This window comes from Meriones unguiculatus (genome assembly GCF_030254825.1).
Source record: "Meriones unguiculatus strain TT.TT164.6M chromosome 13 unlocalized genomic scaffold, Bangor_MerUng_6.1 Chr13_unordered_Scaffold_45, whole genome shotgun sequence".
Lineage (NCBI taxonomy): Eukaryota > Metazoa > Chordata > Mammalia > Rodentia > Muridae > Meriones > Meriones unguiculatus.
In genome coordinates this window covers 615011-632636 of record NW_026843652.1, presented here as the reverse complement: position 1 = coordinate 632636, position 17626 = coordinate 615011, and positions in this window count along the sequence as shown.

The following is a 17626-nucleotide window of genomic DNA, read 5'->3' as shown; positions in this document are numbered from 1 at the left end:
AAACTAGAATTTAGCCGAGGGAAAACTGCCTGTAAAACACTCCACAAATAAGTAGTATGATAACCAGGCCTGTTAGAGATTAGGATCGGAGGATGCACATGTTTGCTGACCAGGATTATCTAGAAATGTGGCAGGATGAGTTCTTTTAATTTTTAATTTTCCAACGTGTATTTATTAATTCATGAATGTGAATGAAAACAGACCAGATTGGTGGGTGTACAATTTGGGTCAGGTAGCTTGATCCAGTGAATATTGAATTTCAAATTAATGGACTTTCCTATGCCCATATGTACAATCCTCATTGAAATAGTTCTGTCAGTTCAAATTTGAGCCACAGGCTAGTGGATAAAGCTGTGTCTGTCAGGTTACAGGTCTCAGCAGCTAATATTGTACACAGGGACAACATTAAACAGTATCTTATTAATGGCTTTCACTCTACAAGAGATTGACCTGTGTTTTTCAAAGTCAGTATGCTATGTGTATTTTTCAACTAAGAGGTTAAGAGCACTGGATGCTCTTTCAGAGATCACAAGTTTAATTCCCAACAACCACATGGTGGCTCACAACATCTATAATGAAAACTGGTGCTCTCTTCTGGCGTGCAAGTGTACATGCATGCAGAACACTGTATACATAATAAATAAATAAATAAATAAATAAATAAATAAATAAATAAGTCAGTTGTTGGTATTACTAAATTTTATTTTGTTGATGCATCACTGCTCTAGTCTATTAGTTAATATTCTCTGATAATCCCCAGTCATTAAGAATTTCATTCCTTTTTCTCTAGTGCTTTGATTTTTGTTTTTGTTTAAAGCAATGTCTCCTGTAGATCAGCCTTTCACATGTTATGTAGTTTACACTTTATTTGAACACTGAATGCTACCTCTACAGCCCAGTGCCTAGAACATAATCCTCCAACTCTTTTCAGGTGGGCCCTGACTGGTTAGTGTGAAGTAAAAGAGATCAGTGAATGAGTGTCCACTGACTTCCCTGGGTTTTGTTTGTTTGTTTGTTTGGAGCTGGGTGATTACAAATAAAGAGAGACCTGTGTAAGAATTGAGCTCACTGAGCTACTTTGAAGCTGGTGTTGTCACAACACCGAAAGGGAGGGGAAGAGGGAAGATGGCAATGATAATGGTAATCAATTTTAGATGGTCAGTAAATGTGAAAAGTGTATACTTAGGGCTGGGAGTTATACACAAAGAGAATCAAGAATATGGATTAGTTGCTGAACTTGTTTCTGGAAAGCAAATTTTTACAGTTACACTAGTTCAAACACACAGAAGATCTGGACAAAGTGGGGTGGTAGTGCCTAACAGGAATGCTTTCCCCTCCCCCCATTTGAAAATGCACAACCTGAGAGACAAAAGGTGTGAGTAATACTTTGTGTGCTCTAATACATACTTGAATTCCCTGAAGAATATTGGACCATAAAACCATTTTCAACTTTTAAAAATAATTTTTAAGATTATAATGAAATCGTTTCAACTTTCTCATTCCTCTCTACTCTTACATCTCAAAAGATGGGATAAATCCTTAAGGTGGCTACTTAACAATCAAAGCAGATTTGGCTGTCAGGTTCTCCCAGCATCCCTCAGTCCTCACCTGTTACAAGGTATGGGTGTCAAACAGAGTTCTCTAGCCCAGGAGTTAAGCTGCCCTCCTCCCAGCTGTCCTCCCTTATGTATTCTAACCGTTTTGGTTACCTGGTCTTTTTCATTTATCATTTATCCTCCTGGCCCTTTGTTCTGGCTCTCTACTTCCCTCTGTCCTCTCTTCTCACATAGCTCAGGGTCACGTCAACTCTAGACTGTCCCACATTTCCCTGTGTCTATCTATAATAAACTTTCTACTCCAACATACCTAGGAACAGCCACATCCTTTTTGTTTTATATCTCATTTTCAATGAGCTTAACTACTCCTTATTTCGAATTCATGGCCGTTTGTTTCTTTAATGGTTGTTACTGTTTGTCTTTGACTGAAGTTTCGATGAAGGACTTCCCAACTATGAGGTAGAGATGAATGCACTGGACACTGAGTGTGTAACAGAAATTACCTGTATCATGGAAAATGAACAGGTGCCCTGGGAGAGTGGAAGACTGTATTTTAAATTATTTCCAAAATGAGGGTGTTGCAGGATTTGATCCCAGTGTGATTCCTTAGATTGTGAACTGTAAAAACCTGTGCTTTGTTTGGTATGGTTGAGCCCTAACACAAACCTTAATTCCAAGAACTTTCTGTTTATTCTAAACAGGTGATTATGGTATGGTTCCGTCAGCCCTGGAACATACCTTTAATTCAAAAGCTCTCTGTGCACAGGATTAAATAATGTTAACCCTAGGTCAAGAGGCAAAGCAAGAAACCAGCTGACAGGGATTAAAGAGTGAGTGGAACTTTCAGCTGAAATGTATTTAAGACAGAGTGTAAAAGTGGAAGGAGTTTTAGCTTGGTAGATTTTTGGGCTTTTTGAGTTGTGAGCTAGAAAGCCTTTGGCCTGGAGTTCCTTTGGTCTATTCCAAAGTTGTCATCTGAACTGATGAGCTTTTGGGGCTTTTTCCTCTTGGAGGTGAGGTAAGTAGGAAGGTCAGATGGATGCTTTCTCTGCCTCTCTGCACTATCAGGTTTTAAAATATAATAATTGGGATTTTCATTTTTTATAACAACACTAAAGTTCTGTGTGCTCATAGGGGTTAGGGCAAAGCTAGAATGCCTCTACTATCAGCATCATTTGATCTTTGATGCACTGGTAGAGGAGCTACTACTGTCCTGAGACTCAGCTGTATTGTTCAAACTAATGAGGGACTCTGTGCAGGCCTAGCAGTCAGGAGCAATAGTGGGAGGTAGTTTATGGGTTTGTTCTGGGATTTTCCTCTGATGTAGCTCTAAAGAGCTGTGAGTGAGACCAGACCATGTCATGCTGAGTGTGGGGCCATTGTCACCAGGCCAGGAAGAGCAGGCTGCTGAGCTATTACAGCCTGATTTGCTTTGAACGAGATGGACTGTGGTTCAGACTGTGGTTCAGGCTGTGGTTCTGTTGGTCTCCATGTGGTGATCTCGGCAGAGACCCTTGGTCTCCAACCCTTCCTGAGTGTTGATTGTCAAGAGAATTGAGGATTTTGTAGCCTGGGCATTAGAAAGTTGTGGTGCTTATAATATAAATATCTATTGTGCACACTCAGGCATTGGTTTTGCAGTGGACAGATTGGAAAACTGAAGGTCTCATTTCTAGAAATGATGAATGTTGTATTCCACATACAGCTTTGCGTAACAAATTTTACAAATCATTTTGAAACTGGAAGAAAAGAGGTGGTGGTGATCATCTTTCAGCAATACTTGATTATGTTTTTTAACCTTTCAACTACCACCAGTCACAATGGTGTGATTTAGGGAACTTCAATTCCAGGGTACAAAAGGAATTTCGGAGATGCATAATTTTGTCAGGTGTGCCTGGTTTTAGGTAAGTGGATAGGGCAGATTCCACATCTTGTGACATAATTCATGCAGCAAGAAAAAGATACTAAATTATTCTCCAACATTTTTTTGTGTGTGAGTGTCCGCAAGGGCTGGGCTGTGCCTGAATCCACAAGGGGACATGAGGGACTGCAAGCCACAGCCCAGCTTTATGATCACCCCCATTTTCCAAGAGACTTCCAGAGCAAAATGACTCTCTGTAAAGGAGGTTAGTAGTAGCTGGAGTGTCAGAAATATAACAGTTTAGGTGTCGCTTTGTGTTTGCCTTGTAGCAGTTGTGAAATCTGTGTTTATTTAATTTGTATTAATTAGAAATCAAACGAATCTCTGGTCCAGTGCACATTTTTCATGCTAGAGTTTCCTTATGTCTTTTCATGTAAACTTGGCTATATTTTAGGCTTATGTTTTTTGCTTTTTCTCTCACCCCCTCATTCTTTCACAAACACTGTACACATTCTTCTTGATTATTGAAGTTTGTGGTAAGTACAGAAATCACATCTTGCCAGAAGATTATGAGATTCATGACAATAGAATCATCCCTTATTTTTCTGTTTTCCTCTGTTTCTTACCAGGTGGCTTTTCTGATATGAGATTGAGATTTTGAATTCTCCTTTAACAAGCACATAAAGATCATTTGCACTTATGTCTGTAGAAGGCAGAAGAGACAACATCGAGGTAGGTGATACCACTTGGCCAGTTTACTCCTTTTCTTTGGACATTTTCTTTAGGTGATCTATCCTTTTTCTTCCAAAGTTTTATTTGTCCAGTGGTCTCCATATTCCTTAGTCTTTCAGAGGCCCTCTGTGATAGAATCCTGCCCTGTTCCCTGTTTTCTCCCTCTTCTGATGTCCATCCCATTGGCCTTTCTGAATGAGGATTGATTATCTTACCCAGGGTCCTCCTTCTTCCTTAGCTTCCTTAGATATACAGATTTCAGTATGATTATCCTATATTATATGTCTAATATCCACCATATGTGTCCTTCTGCTTCTGGGATACCTCACTCAGGATAATCTTTTCTAGATCCCACCAATGGCCTGCAAATTTCATGATTTCCTTGTTTTTAATTACTAAGTAGTATTCCATTGTGTAAATGTGCAATTTCTGTATCCATTCCTCAACTGAGGGACATCTGGGTTGTTTCCAGCTTCTGGCTATTATGAATAAAGCTGCTTTGAACATGGTGGAGCAAATTTCCATGTTATGTACTTGAGCATCATTTGGATATATGCCTAGGAGTGGTATAGCTGGATCTTGAGGAAGCACTATTCCTAATTGTCTGAGAAAGAGCCAGATTGATTTCCAAAGTGGTTGTACAAGTTTATATTCAAAGCAACAATGGAGGAGGGTTCCCCTTTCTCCACATCCACACCAGCATGTGTTGTCAATTGAGTTTTTATTCTAGGCATTCTGATGGGTGTAAGGTAAATCTCAGGGTAGTTTTGATTTGCATTTCCCTGATGACTAAGGATTTTGAGCATTGCTTCAAATGTTTCTCTGCCATTCAATATTCCTCTGTAAGATTTAGGGTTGGAGAAGATACTTTCCTAGTCTGTAGGATGTTGTTTTGATCTGATGACAGTCTTCTGCTTTACAGAAGATTTTCAGTTTCATGAGGTCCTATTTATTGAATGTTGATTTTAGAGCCTGTGCTGTTGGTGTTCTTTTCAGTAAGTTGTCTCCTGTGCCAATGAGTTCAAGGCTCTTCCCCACTTTTTCTTCTAACAGATTTGGTGTATCTGGTTTTATGTTGAGATCTTTGATCCACTTGTGCTTTAATTTGGTTCAGGGTGATGAATATGGATCTATTTGCATTTTCTACATGTAGACATCCAGTTAGACCAGCACCATTTATTGAAGATTCTGTCATTTTTCCATTGTATGGTTTTGGTTTTTTTGTCAAAAAAATAAATAAAGTATCCGTAGCTGTGTTAGTTTATTTCTGAGTCTTCTGTTTGATTCCATTGATCCACCATTATGTACCTATGCTAGTAGCATGCAGTTTTTTATTATTATTGCTCTGTGGAACAGTTTGAGATCCAGAAGATCTGTTGTTGTACAGATTGTTTTAGCAATTCTGGATTTTTTGTTTTCTATATGAAACTGACATTTTTTTTTCTTTAAAGGTCTGTAAAGAATTGTGTGGGTATGTGATGGGAATTGTACTGGATCTGTAGATTGCTTTTGGCAGGATGGCCATTTTCATTGTTTTAATCCTACCAATCCATGAGCATGGGAGCTCTTTTCTTCTTCTGATATGTTTTTTTCAATTACTTCCTTCAGAAACTTGAATTGTTTTTTAAACAGGTCTTTCAGTTGTTTGGTTAGAGTCACACCAAGGTGCTTTATGTTATTAGTGGCTATTTTGAAGGGTGTTTTTACCCTAATTTCTTTCTTGGCCCTTTTGTCTTTCATATATAGGAGGGCTACAGAATTTTTGTTAATTTTGTATCCAGCCCTTTTGCTGAAAGTGTTTATCAGCTGAAGGAGTTCTCTGGTTAAATTATGGGATCACTCATGTATATCATCATATGCATGGGACAACTACTGCCACCTCTGCTGAGCAGGGAGACCCATGCTTGGGCAAGGGGAAGTACAGGGGGGGTTGAATATTCGACACTCTCAATCCTCGGAGATGTCCATGGGTGACCTGGCTACAAACTCTCCAAACTCACAGATTTTCCCCTCTCACCCAGGAAACCTCAATGTGGATGTTCTGGCTTCAGCAGCCCCTCCATTCACAAATTTCAGAATTTTAGATCCTGTTCCCCTCAGAAACATTGCACACTGTTTGCTGCCATGCTGGACCCCTTTCCTTTTCTTAGATTCTTAGAAAGTTCTTCTCCTATCAGGTTAGTATCATAACCTGAGATCAAATATCCATTGTATTTCTAATCCATGCCTCTCTTGGTGCTGATCTTGCTTTTAAAGGTCTAATCACCTTTTTGCATTTTAAATAAGCATTTTCAAAAGCCAAAAATTCAATTGATATTTTTCTGGCTTCTGAATCTGATATGTTCACTAGGCTGGAGTATCAAAAGAATTTTCTATGGACTGTTACAGCTAGAATGAGATCACCAGTGGTAGTGGAATTTCGGGTGTTCTAGCCTATGGCAATACCAAAGTGTTACCATTCTTGGTTAAGCTGCTGTGCTAAGCACCTCAGAAGTGCAGGTGAAAGTCCATGCCTGGTTGGTTGCAACCAAGACTCAGGCCTGGTGAGACACAGACCCAGTGAGTCCTAGGCCCAGTGGGCCATTGAGCAGGCCCAAAGGGAGATAAATGATGACTCTCAGGGGCCATGATGGAAGGCTGATGGTATCAAGTGGCATACAACCAACCACATGGATTCACACCCAGCATGTTTATTTGAAGTCAGGGATTTATAAACCTTGGGCAGAGAGAAGGATTTTGAGGATGAATGTTTGATTTACTATGGTCTAGGGGTCAAGGATACTTGGCTTATGTATGCATGAAAATGTATATTCATTTTCCATGCAGTATCATGGTCCTATTGCAAGAAGAACACAGTACTTAATTATCCTATTTGTAGGGGGAAAATCTCTGAGTACAGTTGAAAGTCACTGCTGAAGAATAAGATCCTAAGCAGGGTGATGCATTTCTAGGAATTTAGAGATGCTTGTTGGAGCAGTTTTCTTATCAGGAAAGGGTTTGGCTAATAATCTGCCCTGAGGCTCTTTACCAGACCTGGGGTCAAACATATCAGGGAGTGGATTTTTAGGCCCTTCCTTGAGAAAACAGAGTTCACCTTCATAGACTGAGTGCAAATAAATGGCTATCCAAAGATGTCAGAGTTTACCCTAATCCAGCAAAGCCTCACATCCCTCAAATGTTTGTTGGCTTTATTTAAGGAATTTATTGGTTTCCTCCAATAGTGTGATTATGTTTTGCCTGGATTTCCTTATGGAATTTATTCATATCACATACCACAGCACATCCTGAATATACAAACATAGCTGAAAGCATACACAAAAAAAATCTTTAAACAAACAAACATCATGAAGATGATGAAGATGATATTGGTCATTACAGCAATTGGTGCAAAAGGAAGTGTTTAAGTATATAATACAAGCACACTGTTTCTATAAAAATCAGCTTTCTTCTACTTGACATTTAAAAGTTTACATTTTCTGACACTGGTGCAGACATATATCCAATCATCAACCACAGAAAATAATATGGTTCCCAAATGATCATAACAGATATCCCTTTCTTTATCATAAGAGTATGAGATAATTTTAGTAGTCAAAATTATTTTATTCTAATGTTGAAACATTTGTATGCTTTAATGGAATCTCTTCAATTGGAATAGCCCTCCACCTCCAATACATTTTTTATTGTTGCCAAAGGAAATAACCAGATTGCACAAGTTGAGTAATGGCCAGTGATGTCTTTGATTTTGATTTTGACTATAATCCTATTGTATTTGCTTATAGGACTATGTTATATTTGTAGGCTTATCTTTGTGTTTCCTTTTGACAGGGGTGCTATGTATATTGTGTGATTTGTTTATATATATTATATTATATTATATTATATTATATTATATTATATTATATTATATTATATTATATTATATTATATTAATTTTTTCTCTTGAAAGGAATAGACCTTCACATATTTTTGCCTTCTGAAAATTTATTATATTATGCTATAATTCCTTGAGTTTCTGTTGATTTGGGGACTTGATTTAGAGAAACAGTTTTACTTTTCTCTTCTTGATCTTAAAGGCTTCCCTCTCCTCATTCCTTGGTATATCTGTGTTTTCAAATTCTTGCAATCGTCAATGTATCGGTTTTTACTACTTAAGTGACTGATAGAATTAACACAATATTTTTGTTTTTTTATATTTTTTCTTTATTAATTACACTTTATTCACTTTGTATCCCCCCTGTGATTCTCTCCCTTCTCCCATCCCAATCCCTCCCTTGCTCCACCTTCTGCATGCATGCCCCTCCCCAAGTCCACTGATAGAGGAGGATTTCTTTTCCTTCTTTCTGATCCTAGTCAATTAGGTCTTATCAGGAATGGCTGCATTGTCTTCTTCTGTGGCTTGGTAATGCTGCTTCCCCCTCAGGGGGAGGTAATTACAGAGCAGGCCAATCAGTTCATGTCAGAGACAGTCCCTGTTCCTATTACAATGGAACCCACTTGGATACTGAACTGCCATGGGCTACATCTGTGCAGGGGTCTTAGGTTTTCTCCATGCATAGTCCTTGGTTGGAATATCAGTCTCAGGAAAGTCCCCTGTGCTAAGGTATTTTGGTTCTGTTGCTCTCCTTGTGGAGTTCCTGTCCTCTCCAGATCTTACTGTTTCCCACTTCTTTCCTAAGATTCCATGCACTCTGCCCAAAGGTTGCCCATAAGTCTCAGCATCTACATTGATAGTCTGCAGGGCAGAGCTTTTCATGGGTCCTCTGTGTCAGGCTCCTGACTTGTTCCCTCTTACTTTTTCATATATTGTTGTATCTTTGTCCTTATTAGCTTCAGTTGTCAACATTTCAAAGCCTACAGTCATCTGAGGGAGCCTCAATTAAGGGCATGCCCTCAACAGAGAAGCTGGCTGCTATATCTGTGAGAGATTGTGTTGACAGATGATTGATGTGGGAAGGCTCTTCCACTGAGAGATGCAATAACCCTAAGAAAATGGGCTTGGCCCACATAAGATAACTCCCTGAGCATGAGACAGTGATTAAGTAGGAGACCAACCCAAAAACGTTTGTCATGGCTTTTGCCTTAATTTCATTCAAACTTGACTTTCTATGCTAAGCTCCCAAAATGATGGACTGTGATCTGACACAACCAAACTCAATGAGTAAACCCATTTATGACCTGGGATTCTTTTGGTTACGGGATGTAGTCACAGAACAAAGTAGCAAATTAGAACAAAAATATATATATACAAAGAGTGATTTCACTGCTGGACACAACCTTGGAATATTCACTTTTTAAGGAATATGGAAAACATCAGGATTTAAGATGGGAAAAACTTTAGAAAGCTGTATACAGAGCTTCATCGGCTATTCTGGTAGGACTTAGTTGATCAGAGTGTTGACACTAATGCAGACAAAGTAAGTCCAGGTCATAGGATTTCAGTGGAAAATAGACTCCATGGAAAATTAAGCTAGAGGTCATTTGTGTGATATTTTAGCTGCAAATCATGCTTATTCTGCCCATGCCTTGAGAAATTGAGTAAAGTAGAATTAAAAAATAATGGGCTGGATTTCTTACATGGAATGTTGAATCTGTTGAATGGATATTATTAGTGAGATGTTCAGGGCCAGAGTAAAAGAATGAGCCAAGTGGAGCAGAAATAAATGTAAGGTCTTTGGTTTGTAGAGAAAAACACTAGGTAGTTTTAGATGGCAGAAACGTGGTGAAACAGAGACAGGAATTTTCAAGGAGATTATTGCCATCAAAGAGAAGGTCCTAGCTTTGGATCTGAAGCCTAAGATGGTTTCCATAGATTAATACTCCCTCTTGCTAATTCTTCTGTTAATGGAAGGAGTAGGCAACGTGATTCCTAGTGCCAGGAAAGAACTTCATATAAAAGCTGCTCCAAATGTGGTCAAAGTGTGACAACGTCCATCCCAATTTAGAATCCAACTTGACAGGCTCACCCATGTTGTGCTGGTTCTGGAAACAAGAAAGATTCAAAATTTAAGGTAATGGATGCTTTCTTTGTGGTTTCTGTTCAGCACTGTGCCAGCCATCTGTGTTTGGCAGAATCAGATCCCCAGCGAAGATGCTGTAAAGGTTCATTGCATGAAGCAGGGTCAAGTTGTACCTTGACACTACAAGATGTTCAGATACCTAAGTTATGAGACACATCTAATATAGTGCTGTCTTTAGGAAGTGGAAGTAACCAAACAGAGATGTATGATACATTGCAGGGATAGGACAATCTAAGCCTTTTGAATCAGCAACAGGATTTGTTGACTTCCTTGCTGATCTTTTTTCCTTGGTCCAGTCTCCCATCACTATATACTGGAATGAAAATGGGTATTCTGTGCATCTATGTTGGAATGATGTAACTTGTTTCTGATGTTACAAGATGTGGCACCCAAGAGATTTTTCTTCTGTGTCAGTAGAGACTTTGGACATTTGGACAGTGTATGAGCTATTGCAGAATTTTAGGATCATTGAAATTAGACTACATTTTCATTATGGGATGACAATAATTCTACAGTGAATTTGGTCAGAACATATTTGATTGAATCAAAATAGCTCCCAGAGAAGATAACGTTTCTGTTTTGACATTGAAGAAAAAGTTTTTATGTAGCTGTGGCTGTCCTGAAAGTTGGTATGTAGACCAGGCAGGTTTTGAACTTACAAGTCTAACTGCAGTTGAGTATTTGGCTTAAATTTAGTCCAACATGCCTGGCATGAACATCATCATCATTGGCCGCTGAGCCTGGAATGTAGGGTCAGGTGTATGACAACCTTCCTACTTGTTCTGTTTGGTTCTTTTTAACTTTATTTATTTATTTATTTATTCACATTTAATTCATTTTTAATTTAAATTTGTTTCTTAATAATTTATTCTCTGACATGAACTTGGCTCTTGATCACCTCCTCCTGGAGGGTGCAGCCTTGTGAGGCCAAAGAGGAAAATGATGCAGCCATCCTTGATGAGACATGATAAGCTAGGATCAGACAGAAGGGGAAGAGTTCCTCCCCTATCAGGAGACTAGAAAAAGGGCATGGGAGGGAAGTAGGAAGGTGGATGGGACTGGGAGTTACAGTAGGGATACAAAGTGAATAAATTGTAATAAATAAATAAATAGCATTTAAAAATAATTTATCTGCTTAACATCCCAGTTGAAACCCCTCCCTTGTCTCTTGCTGGCCTTACCCTCCTTTCCTCTTTCCCCCTTATCTAATTTTCTACTTCTCAGATGGTAGGAGCCCTCCTATCAATTCTCACTAGGACTGCCTGTATCCTCTTCCTTTGTGACATGCAATACCCGCTCCACCACGGGGAAGTGATTAAAGAGCAGGTAACAGAGTCCATGTGAGAGACGTGGGATCCTCTTACTATGGATCCCACATGGAGACTGAGCTGCCTATCAGCTACATCTGAGCAGGGGTCTGGGTCCTCTTCATGAATTGTCTTTGGTTGGTGCATCAGTCTCTGCAGGTCCCCTGGGCCCAGATTCATTGGACTTGTTGGTCTTCTTATGGACCTCCTGTCAGCTTTGGGTCTTTCTATCCTCCCAGTCTTTCCTATGACTCCCTGTGCTCTGCCCAAAGTTTGGCTGTGAGTCTTAACATCTGCTTCGATCCCCTGCTGGGTAGAGTCTTTCAGAGAATATGTATGTTAGGCTCTCATCCTCTTCCCTCTCCTCAGTCACTTCTGATGTCAATTCTATTTGCCCTTTTGAATAAGAATTGACCATCCTCCATAGGGTCCTCTTTTTATTTAGCTCCTTTAGGCCTGTGGCTTGTAGTATGTTTATCCTGTATTATGGCTATTATCCACTTACAAATGAGTATATATCATGCATGTCTTTCTGGTTTTGGAATAACTCGCTTAGGATGATAATTCCTAGTTCCATCCACTTGCCTGAAAATTTCATGGTTTCCTTTTTGTTTTAAATACCCAAGTAGCATTCCATTGTGTAAATGTACCACAATTTCTGTAAAACAATGGTTTGTTTGAGAGACATGTAGTTTGTTTCCCTATTCTGACTATTATGAATATAGATGCTATGAACATAGTTGAGCAAATATCTTTGTTGAATGGTGGAGCATCTTTTTTATATATGCCCAGGAATGGTAGAGCTGGGTCTTGAAGTAAAACTATTTCCAATTGTCTGAGAAAGCATCAGATTGATTTCTAAAGCGGTGGTATAAGTTTGCACTCCCACCAGCAATGGAGGAGTGTTACTCTTTCTCCACATTCTTGCTAGCTTGCTGTCACTTCAGGTTTTAACATTAACCATGATGGGTTTAAGATGGAATGTCATTTGCATTTCCATGATGGCTATAGATATTGAGCATTTAATGTCCACCATTTTGATATTCCTCTGTGGATAAATCTCTGTTTAGTTCTGTACCCCAGTTTTAAATTGGATTATTTGGATTGTTGGAGTTTAATTTCTTGAGCTCTTTGTATATATTGTTTATTAGCTCTTTCTGTTGTATATAGGGTTGGTGAAGATCTTTTCTCAGGCTGTAGGCAGTCATTTTGTTCTATTGACAGTGTTCTTTGCTTCATAGATTTTTGTTTCATGAGATCCTATTCATTAATTCTTGATCTTAGAGTAAATGCTCTTGGTGTTCTGTTGAGGAAGTTACCTTCTATGCCAATGAGATCGAGAATCTTTCCCACTTTTTTTTCTAACAGATTTAGTGTATCTGGTTTTATGTTGAGGTCTTTGAACAACTTGGACTGCAGTTTAGTGCAGGGAGATAAATATGGATCTATTTTCATGTTTCCACATGTAAACTTCAGGTTAGACCAGCACTGTTTGTTGAAGATGCTGTCCTTTTTCCATTGCATGGTTTTGGCTTCTTTGTCAAAAATCAAGTGGACATAGGTGTGTGGGTTTATTTACGGGTCTTCACTTCAATTCCATTGATCCACTGATTGTTTTTATTATAGTACCATGCAGTTTTTATTACTATTGATATATAATAGACCTTGAGATGAAGAATGGTGATACCTACTGAAGATCCCCTATTGTACAGGATTGTTTTAGCTATTCTGGCTTTTTTATTTTTCCATATGAAGCTGAGAATTGTTCTTTCAAGTTCTTTAATGAATTATGTTGATATTTTGATGGGAATATCATTGAATCTGTAGATTGTTTTTGTTACGATGGCAATTTTTACTATGTTGATCCTACTGATCCATGAGCATGAGAGATATTTTTATCTTCTGGTATCTTTTTCAATTTCTTTCTTCAGAGGCTTGAAGTTTTTGGGGTTTTTTGTTGTTGTTGTTGTTGTTCATATAGGTTTTTTACTGGCTTGTTGAGGATAACACCAAAATACATTATGTTTTTTTGGTTGTTGTTGTTTTTTTGTTTTGTTTTGTTTTTTTACTGGCTATTGTGAAGGGTGTTATTTTCCTAATTTTTTTCAGTCCATTTGTCTTTTGCATACAGGAGTGTATTTTTTTGAGGTTTTTTTTAAGTGAACTTTATATCCACCCACTTTGCTGAAGTGTTTTTCAACTCTAGGAGTTCCCTACAGTAGAATTTTGGGCTCATTTTTGTATACTGTCATATCATCTGTGAATAGAGATACTTTGACTTCTTCCTTATCAATTGTATCCCCTTAATCTCCTTTAGTTGTCTTATTGCCCTAGATAGGTCTTCGAGTACTGTATTGAAGAGATTTGGAGAGAGTGTGTAGCCTTGTCTTGTCCCCAAGTCCAGTGGAATTGACTTAAACATTCTTTTCATTTAGTTTGATGTTAGCTATATACTATTCTGTATATATTCTGTATACTATCTTTACTATTTTTAGATATGTGCCTTGTCCCTGGTCTCTCCAAGACTTTAAACAAGAATAACTGTTGGATATTGTCAAATGCTTTTTCAGCATCTATGAAAATGGTCTTTTTTTCAATTTGTTTATACGGTGGATTACATTGATGGATTCCATATACTTAACCACCCTTGCATGCCTGGGATGAAGCCTACTTGGTCATGGTGGATGATATCTTTGATATGTTCTTGGATTTGGTTTGCAAGTATTTTATTGAGTATTTTTACATCATTGTTCATAAAAGAGATTGGTCTTTCTTTTTGGGGATCTTTGAGAATTTATCAAGGTGACTGTGGTCTCACTAAAGGAATTTGGTCATGTTGCATCCATTTCTATTTTGCGAAATAATTTGGAGAATATCAGTATTCGCTCTTCTTTGAAGGTCTTGTAGAATTCTGCTCTGAAATCATCTGGCCCTTGGATTCTTTTGGTTGGGAGTATTTTGATGGCTGCCTCTATTGCCTTAGGCACTATAAGACTATTTATTATCTTTACCTGATGTTGAGTCAACTTTGGTAAGTGGAATTTAAAGAGAATTGTATATTTCATTTGGATTTTCAAATTTTGGGGCATATAGGATTTTGACATAAAAGTTAATGGTTCTTTGGATTTTCTCAGTGTCTATTATATCTTTTTCTTTCAGACTTTGTTGATTTGGATAGTGTCTTTCTGCCATTTACTTACTTTGGCTAAGAATTTTCTGTGTTTTTTATTTTCTCAAAGAACTAGCTCTTGGTTTCGTTGATTCTTTGAATTATTATCTTTGTTTCTAATTTATTGATATCAGCCCTGAGTTTGGTTTTTCCTAGTGGTCTACTCTTGCTGGGTGTGTCTGTTTCTTTTTTTCTTAGGTCTTTCAGGTATGCCATTAAGTTGCTTGTATGGGATGTCTCCAATAGCTTATGATGGCCTTTGTTGGTATTCAAACTCCTCTTCGGACTGCTTTCATAGCATCCCATATGAAGTTGAGAAATCTTCTATCAAGGTTTGTAAAATATTCTGTTGGTATTTTGATGGAAATTTCATTGAACCTGTAGATTGCTTTTGGTAAGATGTCCATTATTACTATGTTAACCCTGCTAAGCCATGAGTATCAGAGATAGTTCCATGTTCTGCTATCTTCTTCTAATTCTTTCTTCAGAGACTTGAAGTTTTTTTCATGCAAGTCTTTGACTTGCTTGGATATGGTCACACCAAGGTACTTTATGTCCTTTGTGGCTATTTTGAAGGGTGTTCTTTCCCTAATTTCTTTCTCAGCCCTTTTATCTTTTGTATACAGGAGGGCTACTGATTATTTTGAGTTAATTTTGTATCCAGCCACTTTGCTGATGGTGTTTATCATCTGTAGCATGTCCCTGGTAGAAGTTTTGGAGTTACTCAGGTATACTATCATATAATCTTCAAATAGTGATACTTTGACTTCTTCCTTTCCAATTTGTATCCTTTTGGTCTCCTTTAATTTTCTTCTTGTTCTAGCAAGGACTTCAAGAACTATGTTGAAGAGATATGGAGAGAGTGAGCAGCCTTGCCTTGTCCCTGAATTCAGTGGGATTGCTTTAAGTTTCTCTCTGTTTACTTGATGTTGGCTACAGGCTTGCTGTATATTGCTTTTACTATGTTTAGGTGTGTGCCTTGTATCCCTGATCTCTCCAATAGTTTAAACATGAATGGATGCTTGATTTTTTCAATGCTTTTTCAGCATCTAAGGAGATTATCATGTGTTTTTTTTTCTTTCAATTTTTTAATATTGTGGATCACATTGATGGATATTTGTATAGTGAACCACCCCTGCATACCTGGCATGAAGTCTACATGGTCATAGTGGATGATATATTTGATGTGTTCTTGTATTGGGTTTGCAAAGTATTTTGTTGAGTATTTTTGCATCAATGTTCATAAGGGAGATTGGCCTGAAATTCTCTTTCTTTGTTGGGTCTTTGTGAGGTTTAGGTTACAAGGTGACTGTGGCTTCAATGAATGAGTTTCGTAGTTCCTTCTATTCCTATTTTGTGGAATAAATGGAAGATAGCTGGAGTTACCTCTTCTTTGAAGGAGTGGTAGAATTCTGCACTGAAACCATCTGGTCCTGAGCTTTTTGTGGATTGCAGTCTTTTGAGGAATGCTATTTCCTTAGTGGATAAAGGACTATTTTATTGATTTACCTGCTTTTGATTCAGCTTTGGTAAGTGTAATTGATTAAGAAAATTGTCCATTTCATTTAGATTTTCAATTTTTTTGGCATATAAACTTTTGAAGTAAGTCCTAACGATTGTTTGGATTTCCTTAGTGTCTTTTGTTTTGTCCCGTTTTCATTTCTGATTTTGTTAATTTGGATAATCTCTCTCTGCTTTTAGTTAGTTTGGCTAAGGGTTTGTCTATCTTGTTAATTTTCTCAAAGAACCAGGTCTTGGTTTCATTGATTCTTTGAATTGTTTTATTTGTTTCTAATTTATTGATTTTAGTCTTGAGTTTGATTATTTCCAGGTGTCTATTCTTTTTTGGTGTTTCTGATTCTTTTCTTCTAGGGCCTTTAGATGAGCTATTAAGTTGATTGTGTGAGATGTTACAAATTTCTTCTTGAAGGCACTTAGTGCTATGAACTTTCCTTCTAGCACTGCTTTCATTGTCTCCCATAAGTTTGGTTGTGTTGTGTCTTCATTTCCATTGAATTCTAGGAAGACTTGAATTTCTTTCTTTATTTCTTCCCTGACCCAGCTGTCATTTAGTAGTGAGTTGTTCAGTTTCCATGTGAGTGTAGGCTTTTTGCTATTTCTGTTGTTGTTGAGGTCCAGCTTTAGTCCATGGTAATTAGGTAGGATACAAGGCATTATTTCAATCTTCTTATATCTGTTGAAACTCACTTTGTGACCAACGATATGGTTTATTTTGGAGAAGGTTCCATGAGGTGCTGAGAAGAAGGTAAATTCTTTTGTCTTTGGGTGTAAGATTCTGTAGATATCTGTTAGGTCCATTTGATACATGACCTCTATTAGAGATATTGTTTCTTTGTTTAATTTCTGTTGTTTACCTGTCCTTTGTTGAGAGTAGGGTGTTGAAGTTTCCCAGTAGTAATGTGTGGGGATTTGTGTGCGGTTTAGGTTTTATTAATGTTTCTTTTACAAATGTGGGTACCTTTGTATTTGGAGCATAGATGTTCAGAATTATGATTTCTTCTTGGCGGAATTTTCCTTTGATGAGTATGAAATGACCTTCCTCGTGTCTTTTGATTAATTTTGATTGAAAATCTACTTTATTAGATATTAAAATGGCTACTCCTGCATGTTTCTTGGGTCCATTTGCTTGGAACCTTCCACCTTTTTATTCTCAGGTAATGTCTATCTTTTTGACTTAGATGTGTTTCTTGTATGCAACAGATTGTTGGGTCTTGTTTACATATCCATTCTGTTAGTCTGTCTCTTTATTGGAGTGTTAAGTCCATTGATGTTGAGGGAAATTAATGACCAGTGGCTGTTAGCTCCTTTTATTTTGATGTTGCTGTGGTAGTGTGTTTGTGTGCTTGGTTACTTTTAGTTTTGCTGTAGTGACATTATTTCTTTCCTGTGTTTTCCTGAATGTAGTTAGCTTTCCTGGGTTGTAGTTAGTTTTCCTTCTTGGAGCTTCTGTACCTCTGGAT